Source organism: Pseudorca crassidens, chromosome 15 (assembly GCF_039906515.1).
Source record: "Pseudorca crassidens isolate mPseCra1 chromosome 15, mPseCra1.hap1, whole genome shotgun sequence".
Classification (NCBI taxonomy): Eukaryota; Metazoa; Chordata; class Mammalia; order Artiodactyla; family Delphinidae; genus Pseudorca; species Pseudorca crassidens.
The window spans coordinates 4170139-4180511 of record NC_090310.1 but is presented as its reverse complement, the minus strand read 5'-3'; positions in this window follow the sequence as shown (position 1 = coordinate 4180511).

Sequence of the window (10373 nt, the reverse complement as noted above, 5' to 3'; positions counted from 1 at the left end):
TATTGTGTGGCTTTCCTCTCATTTGCTATTAAAATTTATTATTCAAAATTCACTAAGTGAAGGTAACAGGAATTTAAACTTAAAATGATGCTTTTCAGATTATCAGTGCCACACGAAGAAGAACTTTCTGATTCCTAGAGCTGTTGAAAAGTGTAATGGGTTTCAGGTGGAGGGTCAGAGGGTATTGGAAGAAAATTCTCCTTTGTGATTGTATAGATCTGTGCTGTTCAATACAGTAGCCACTAACTACATGTGACTACTGAGTACTTGAAAGGTGGCTAGTCCAAATGAATATGTGCATTACAGGGAGATCAGCTCGGTGCTTTGTGATGACCTAGAGGGATGGGATAGGGAGGCTCAAGAGGAAGGGGATATGGGGATATACGTATACATGTAGCTGATTCACTTTGTTGAACAGCAGAAACTAACACAACATTGTAAAGCATTTATACTCCAGTAAAGATGTGGGAAAAAAAACCAACCCCGAATGAACTTTTTGGCCAACCCAATACATGTAATAGCAAAAATAAATAAATAAATAAGATGTGCTTTAATTGTAAAATACCCTGAATTTTGAAGATTTGGTATGAAAAAAGTGAATGTAAAATATGTCATTAATAACTTCATAATGATTATATGCTGAAGGAACAATGTTTAAGACACACTGAGTTAAATAAAACACTTAAAATTAAAAAATAAAATGATGCTTTTCATATGCTTCTAACATTTATACTCCTAAAGTTACTAAAGCTTAAAACTTTAGGATATCTTATATTACATAATAGTGTTAATAAATTTGACTTCTTATTTTACAATGTTGCTAGAGCTGCCTGCAGAGTTTAAACAACCAAATATGATATTAGTCTGAAATAGATATTCTCTGTGACATGTGTCTTGTGTGTGTGTGTGTGTGTGTGTGTTGGATGGGGATGTTAGGGGTAAGGAACGTCATTATGTGATTTTGAAAAACCTATAAAATGATCATTTACGCTACTTACTAATATGTTCAAATAGTAAGTTTCATATTAATTAAGGTTTTGCATTATTGGAAGCAACCTGTAAGAACTTTTAAAATATGCTGTTAGGTTCAGCTCATGCTCTTTTTGAAAAAAAGGAAAAAATAATCTTACTTTTTTGTAACATGGGATTGCTTTTCCTTTTGTTTCTAATTCCTGTATTAGGTTTGGACATCAGGGATTTGAGTCCTTTGCAGATTCATCTACATAGTTTTCTACCTTTTGGTTTGTTCTAGAGAGAATTATAAACAATAGAAATCATCTCCTTAAGAAAGTTTAGAAAGATTCATTTGTGAACCTTTTGAGTACAGAACCTTTTACAGGATAATTGTTCGAGGGTTTTATGTCTTTTTATTGTTGTTGTTCTTTTCCTGTTTAATCAACTTTGGTAATATATTATTTTTCTTCCAAATTGTCTTTTAATTCAGTACTTTCAAGTTTTTTACTATGTTATTTATCATGTCTGTTACTTTGAATTATTTAAAATTTCCAGATGTATTTTTAGAGAGTTTTCCAATAACTGGTATCTCTTTTGTACTGATTAGCACAACCAGAGGTTTATCGCTTATTTTTTTCCCAAAGAGAAAGCTTTAGATTTATTCTTTCTCTTCTTCTCTGATGAGAGAGAAAATAAAACTCTTACAGGTATCATCTTCTAACATCAAGATTACATGGAAACTGGGCTTCTCTGGTGGCGCAGTGGTTAAGAACCTGCCTGCCAACGCAGGGGACACGGGTTCGAGCCCTGGTCTGGGAAGATCCCACACGCCGCGGAGCAACTAAGCCCATGCGTCACAACTACTGAGCTTGCGCTCTAGAGCCTGCGAGCCACAACTACTGAGCCCACGTGCCATAACTACTGAAGCCCATGCGCCTAGAGCCCATGCTCCGCAACAAGAGAAGCCACCGCAATGAGAAGCCCACACGCTGCAACCAAGAGTAGACCCCACTCGCCACAACTAGAGAAAGCCCGCGCGCAGCAACAAAGACCCAATGCAGCCAAAAAAAAATAAATAAAATAAATAAATTTATTTTTTAAAAAAAGAACCAATGCTCAAAAAAAAAAAAAGATTACATGGAAACTACTTTAAAAGAAATGGGGAAGGGGATCATTCCAATCCTAATTATAAAATGAGAACTAAAAATGGATGGAGCTATATTGCTTAGGAGATGGATGAAACTGCTGTAATAGAGACACTAAAACAATAGTGCCTTAAAAAAATCATAGACAATTATTTCTCATAAGCCCTTCTAAGAAACTTAGAAAACTAGGCTTCTTCTAAATGACTACTCTACCATCTCTAGGGCATTTTCCTCCTCTCCATGATTCAAGATGGCCATCAACCACATCTGTATGTCAAACAGCAGTAAGAAGGGAAAAGTGTATAAAATATCCTTTCTTTTAAGGGCACAGTCCAGAAGAGGCATGAGTCACTTCTGCTCATATCCCACTGGACAGGTCTTAGTCATATGACCACTGCTATCTACAGGAAGACTGGGAAAAAAAACATCTTTATGCTGGGAGGGCAATATTCCCAGCCCCAAATCAGGGATTCTGTTACTACAGAAGCAAAGAATAGATATAGGGAGGTAACTAGCAGTCTCTGCCATAGGAGGTAAGAGAGGATTCGCAATGTCACGGAGAATGCCACCCAAACAGGTGAAGCAGATTGTGACATGAACAATGAACCTCCCCCACCTCGCTGAGTTGGACTATAGACAGCAATGAATTTTATCCATTTACCCCATTTCACTACAGGACAAAATTTAATCTTGGGGGTGGGAATGATAAGCAGTAATAGCTTACCTGGATATGCTGGATAGAGCTGGAGACAAGGGAATCTAACTGCTCTGATTATAGGTTTTTATGTTTTCAATTTCTTTGAAGAACATAATAAACATACAGTATAACAAATCAAACAATACAAATATATAGAGAAAGCTAATTCCTCAGCCCCTACGTTCCAAAGTAACAAATATAAATAGGCTAGTATCTATTCTTCCATATAATTCCCCTGCCTCCGTGTAATCATATATAAAATCATATAAGGACCATTCACATTTAATATGATTATTAATATAGCTGGGTTTAAATCTCTCATCTTGCTATTTGTTTTCTGTTCATCCCATTTGTTTTCTTCTTTTCATCTTTTCCTGCCTTCTTGTGGATTAATTGAATATATACATATTTTTAATAATTTTATTTATTTATTTATGGTTGTGTTGGGTCTTTGTTGCTGCACGCGGGCTTTCTCTAGCTGCATCCAGTGGGGGCTACTCTTCCTTGTGGTACGTGGGTTTCTCATTGCAGTGGCTTCTCTAGTTGAGGAGCACAGGCTCTAGGCATGCAGGCTTCAGTAGTTGTGGCCCACAGGCTCAGTAGTTGTGGCTCAAGGGCTCTAGAGCACAGGCTCAGTAGTTGTGGCACCTGGGCTTAGTTGCTCTGCAGCATGTGGGATCTTCCCGGACCAGGCTCGAACCCGTGTCCCCTGCATTGGCAGGTGGATTCTTAACCACTGCGCCACCAGGGAAGCCCTATTTATTTTCTACTTTATCAATTTATCCTCCAAACTTATCATTTTCTTTCTATCCTTTTTCTTTCTGTTAATTTCTTTGGGTTTAGTTTGATGTTCTTTTTCTAAAATTCCTAATATGGATGCACAAAAATAAACAGAGTAAAATAATAAAGGCAACTTCTATGTTGAAGTAGAAGAAATTCTGCAAGTCAGAAGAAAATGAAATGCTTCTTTTTAAGTGCTGAAAGAAATAAACAAAACAAAATAAAATCCTGTTGATGTAGAATTCTCCAGTGGACTCCCTGAGTTGAAGGACTGAACCTGAGAGTCCAGGGAGACCAAAGTAGTTAGAGTTCTCAGGACAGGGTGCCAGAGAGGGCTATAATAATGATGATGTCATATAATATCATTTGAAGATAGATTATGATAAATTAAAATGGATGCCGTGAATCTAAAAGAACGACTGAAGTAAGAAAACAACGAGTTATCGTTAATAAGCTGACGAAAGAGATAAAATGGAATTGCTATAGACTGAATATTTGTTTCCCCAAAATTCAAGTGTTGAAACCTAACCCCCAAAGTGATGGTATTAGGAGGTGGGGGCTTTGGGAGGTGACTAGCTCATGAGGGTAGAGTCCTCGTGAATGGGATTAGTGCCTTATAAAAGAGACCGGAGAGTCTGAGCCTGCATGCCACAACTACTGAAGCCTGTGTGCCACAACTACTGAAGCCCGTGCGCCTAGAGCCCACACTCTGCAACAAGTGAAGCCACTGCAATGAGAAGCTTGCGCACCGCAATGAAGAGTAGCCCCCGCTCACCACGACTAGAGAAAGCCCATGCGCCGCAATGAAGCCCCAACGTAGCCAAAAGTAAATAAATAAATAATATGTTTATAAAAAAGAAAATAAAAGTAGAGAAGGTCAAAAATCCAAAAGACCTAGTTGAGAATGACAAAATTATATTACTTTTTGAAGATATAGGAGAATATCTTCATGATTTTAGAATGTGGAAGAGAATTTCCTAAGAAGAACAGAAAAACCATTAACTATAATGATTGATAAGTCTGTATCAAAAGTAAGGACACGGTCAGAGGATGAATGAACTAGCCATAGAATGGGAGAAGATATCAATAATATACATAACTTCAAAGCACATCTGCAGAATTAAGAATGCCTACAAATCAGTAAGAAAGAAGCAGATGATGCAACAGAAAAAAGAAGAGGCCAAAAACACTCGAGAAGGCACTTTCAGGAAGAGAAAACCCAGATGGACAATTAAGGACACAAAAAGGTGCTCGACTTCAGTAATGATCAAGGAAATGCAAATTATAAACACCAGACTGGCACTGGTAATTCCAAGGATGAGCAGGGCTGTAAAATCAGTGGAACCCTAATTACCGGAGGAAATTAATACAACCACATGGGGCAACATTTTGGTATTCCCTAGTGAAGTTGGACGTGCATATACCCCGTGCCCCAGCAATTCCACCTTCAGATATATACCACTAAGCAGGAGTTTACAACCTCAGCACCATTGACTTTTGGGGCCAGATAATTCTTTATTGGGGGCTGGGGGCTGTCCTGTGCATTGCAGAACGCTTAGGAACATCCAGATGCACGTGCACCCTCCACAATTTTACTACCAAAAATTTCTCCAGACGTTGTCAACTATCCTCGGGGGAGGGAGAAGAAGCAAAATTGCCCCCAGTTAAGAACCTCTGGTTTAATCCAATCCGGTAGCTTATGTAAATTGGGCAAGGAATTACAGCCTCATCAGACTAGAGACTTAGATAACAGGCAACTTGAATCCTGAATACATGGCTTGCAAGGTAGCATTGGCTTTCCTTTACCCATAGCCAAAAACGGGGCCATCTTCCACGGGAACTGATGGGGTTCCTTCAGCATCTCCATTTGGAGAGCTGACCTTGGAATCCCTAAAGCAACTATTAAACGGGGTTTCTCCAAACTAGTGGTTACCAGTGGGAAGAGAGAAGGGGGGAGGGGCAAGATAGGGGTAGGGAGTTCAGAGGTATAAATTATTCGGTAAAAAATAAGCCACAAGGATATAATGTACAACATGAGGAAGATAGCAAATATTTAATAATAATGATAAATGAAGTATAACCTTTAAAATTTTTGAATCACTGTATTGTACACCTGTAACTTGTATAATATTATACATCAACTATACTTCTATCAAATATAGTAATAATTATAATACAAAACAAGCAAATAAACCAACAGGGTTTCTCACTCATTTCTTTGAGAAATATTGCCCAGGAGAGCAGCTCCAAATCTCACATTCTGTCTCAAATCTCTTTGCAAACATGGAAACTCACCCACATGATAAGGTAGCCCCATGCTTTCTTGAGACAATAACAATTTAATGATTAACCAATGCCAGCACAGTTAAAATAACACAATGCCAACACTACTAAGCCCCAGATTTCAGTTATATGAGCCCCTGTTATCATTAAGCTTCAACTGAGAAATCAGTGTCCCATAACGAAATCTCCTCTTAGAAAAATTTAAATAACTAAATCTCTTATCCTTAACTTGAAAAAACTCTGCATAACCCCACTCATGTGGGTCTCAGGCGCCTAGATAAAAATCTGCCTTCCTTCTTTTAAAACCTGCACTGTTTTCCATTAAAACTAATGTTTCCTTCAACATCTCCAGAGGTGGATTAATCCTCCCCCAAGGCTATTGTGTTCCCACTTTTCCAAAACCCCAACAAGTCAACCGTTTATCTGAAAAACACATGGCAGCTGTGAGGAGCTTAGAAGTCACCACTCTATCCGCACAACAAGTCAAAAGCTGAACTGAAAAATCAACAATCTTCCCAGATTCATCAGAAAAGTGAGGTCACAGGGCAAGCCACTGCCCCCTAAATTAGAAAGACAGTCGGGTGAATACAAAGAAACACAACTTACCAGAGCAGAAACCCACAAGCAGAAACCTCCAAGGGAGCCAGTTCCGGGGCAGGAAAACCTGGACTGTAATTGATGAATTGCTGGAAGCTCCAGTGTGGATGAGTCTGAGAATCAAAAACTCCATGGACACCCCATCGTCGGGGGGGGGGGGAGGGGTCCCCACGCTCTTGTGAGTTTCCCTCCAGGAGCCTGACCAGGTTCTCACAGTGAATACAGGAGAAAAATCACCTCATGCTTCCTGCAGGGGAAGGGGAGAGGTAACCATTTTTAAATACACCAGAGCATTCTGGTTTCCTTAACAAGGTCTGCCCTCAGGAGAAACTAGTTAACCACAGCCTAAGCTGCTTGGGTCTTATCAGAACCTAACTGACCCAAGGGAGGGAAATACCCAACTCCAGCCCCTCCAACTGTATTAACCCACTGAAGGAGGTGAAGCGGGTTAAAAACCACTTGTGAGGCTCACAGTCCAGAGGCACAGACTCATCAAAAGACTGAATCCTAATCATTGTACTATAAGCATTTCTCCTGCCTCCACACGTTACCGTTACATTACCAAAGGCCAATTTACAACAGGTTTTTGTTTGTTTGGTTGGTTTTTCATTTGGTTGGGGTTTTCTTCCGGCCATGCTGTAGGGCTTGTGGGATCTTAGCTCCCCAGGATCAAACGCAGGCCCTTCTAAGTGCAAGTGCAGAGTCCTAATGGCTGGACCACCAGGGAATTCCCTACAGCAGGTTTTTTAACCGAGTACATCATATCCACCTTTCAACAAAAAATTACAAGGCATACTAAAAGGCAAAAAAAAAAAACCCAAAACAAAAAAACCCCAAACCAAAAACTAACCAACCAAACAAAAAAGACAACAAACCACTTTGAGAAGACTGAGCAGGCATCAGAAGGAGAGTCAGATATGGCAGGAATGTTGGAATTATCAGACAAGGAATTTTTTTTTAATATGGGGTGGTTAGTTGTGTTTTTATAATTAATTTATTTTATTTATTATTTATTTTTGGCTGTGTTGGGTCTTCGTTGCTGCAGGCAGGCTTTCTCTAGTTGTGGCGAGCGGGAGCTACTCTTCATTGTGGTGCACGGGACTCTCACTGCGGTGGCTTCGCTTGTTGCCAAGCACGGGCTCTAGGACTGCCGGCTTCAGTAGTTGTGGCTCACGGGCTCCAGAGTACAGGCTCAGTAGTTGTGGCACACAGGCTTAGTTGCTCCGCGGCATGTGGGATCCTCCAGGACCAGGGTTCAAACCTGTGTCCCCTGCATTGGTGGGCAGATTCTTAACCACTGTGCCACCAGGGAGGTCCCGACAAGGAATTTTTTTAACCTACGATTGGACATGTATACACTACCAAACGTAAAATAGATAGCTAGTGGGAAGCAGCCGCACAGCACAAGGAGATCAGCTCTGTGCTAGAGGGGTGGGATAGGGAGGGTGGGAGGGAGACGCAAGAGGGAAGAGATATGGGGATATATGTATACATATAGCTGATTCACTTTGTTATAAAGTAGAAACTAACATACCATTGTAAAGCAATTATACTCCAATATAGATGTTAAAAAAAATAAAAAATAATGACTAGATACAAAATATATATATATATTCTAAAGGTTTTAATGGAAAAAGTAGTCAACATGTAAGAACAGATGAATAATGTAAGCAGAGGGATGGAAATTCTAAGAAAGAATCAAACAAGGAGTACTAGAGATCAAAACACTGTAACAGAAATAAAGAACGCCTTTGATGTACTCATAAATAGACTGGACGTGGCTGAGGAAAGAATCTCTGAACTTGAGGATATCTCAACAGAAACCTTAAAAACTAAAAAGCAAAGAGAAAAAAAAAGAATTAAAAAGCAGAATAAAATAGCCAAGAACCGAGACAATTTCAAAAGGCATAACACATGAATAATGGAAATACCAGAAGGAGAAGAGAGAAAGAAGGAGAAATATTTGAAGGAATAATTACTGAGAATTTCCCCCAAATTTATGTCAGACTCCAAACCACAGATCCAGGAAGCTGAGAGAACATCAATCAGGATAAATGACAAAAAACAAAGAAAATCCTGCACCTAGGCATATTATATTCAAACATCAGAAAATCAAAGATAAAAGAACAAAATACTGAAAGAAACCAGAGGAAAAAATCAGCTTACCTATAGGGAAACAAAGCCAAGAATTACATCTGACTTCTCAGAAACCGTGCAAGCAAGAGTAAGTATTTGAAGTGTCAAGAGAAAAAACCCCACCAACTTCGAATCCTGTACCCTGAAAAATTATGTTTCACAGGTGAAGGAGAAATAAAGACTTTCTCAGACAAAAATTGAGGGAATTTGTTGTGATTAGACCTGCCCTGCAACCATATGCCATTAGCAAATTGCAAATTGGGACTTCCCTGGTGGTGCAGTGGTTAAGAATCTGCCTGCCAACACAGGGGACACAGGTTCGATCCCTGGTCCGGGAAGAACCCACATGCCACAGAGCAACTAAGCCCATGTGCCACAACTACTGAGCCTGCACTCTAGAGCCCGCGAGCCACAGCTACTGAGCCCATGAGCCACAACTACTGAAAGCCTGCACGCCTAGAGCCCGTGCTCCACAACAAGAGAAGCCACTGCAATGAGAAGCACACGCACTGCAACGGAGAGTAGCCCCTGCTCGCAGCAACTAGAAAAAGCCCACGCGCAGCAATGAAAACCCAACGCAGCCAAAAAAAAACCACAAAATTGCAAGTTAAAACAACAATGAGACACCACTACACATCTCAGGATGGTCAAAATCTTGACCACTGACAACCCCAAATGCTGGCAAAGATGTGGAGCAACAAGAACTCTCACTTATTGCTGGTGGGAATGCAAAGTGGTGCAGCCACTTTGGAAGAGAGTCTGGCAGTTTCTTATAAAACTAAACATATTCTTACCATATGATCCAGCAGTCACACTCCTTGGTATTTACCCAATGGAGCTGAAAACTTACGTCTGCACAAAAATGTGCACACAGATGTTTATAGCAGCTTTATTCATAACTGCCCAAACCTGGAAGCAACCAAGATGTCCTCAGTAGGTGAATGGATAACTAAACTGTGGTCGATCCAGACAACGGAATATTACTCAGCACTAAAAACAAATGAGCTATTAAGCCATGAAAAGACGTGGAGGAAACTTAAATGCATATTACTAAGAGAAAGAGGCCAATCTGAAAAGGCTATGGTATGATGTGATTGCAACTATATGACATTCTGGAAAAGGCAGAGACGGTGAAAGGATCACTGGTTTCTAGGGGTTAGGGAAGAGGGAGGGATGATTAGACTGAACACAGCAGAATTTTAGGGCAGTGAAGTCATTCCATATGATGCTACAATGGTGGATACATGTCCTTACAGATACATAAAACCCAGCAGGGTATACGATTGTCCACTAGTACAAAAGTTTCCCTCAGCCCGGTTTTACTCAATCTTCACCCGCCTTCGCACCACAAGTCTGACATCTTCTGGAGCACTCAAGCCTTCTGGGTCCCTACTTGCCGGTGGCCCTGAGCAAGGCATTTAACCACCATACCACCAGGCACCTGGGAAATGGCAATCACTGTCTCCTACCCTGGAACTAGCTTTCTGAAGGCAGTAGTAACCATGCAATCCATGTTGCTCGTTGTCACCAAGAGGCCAGCCAAGTCAACTAGCGAATGGAATTTTCCACTTCCTCTAAAACCTTCCACAGAGCTGATTTTCACTTCTCGCTCGTGGCACCCGAGGCCGCAAGCTCATTTTATCCCATAGCTAATATCGGTGACAAAGCAGGCCCTGATAAAGAGGGTGAAGATGCCCATAATTACCTTAGCAACGGAACATGCTGTGCATTTGAGTCATATAATCCCATCCCCATAGCAACACAGAATCACAGAATCATGA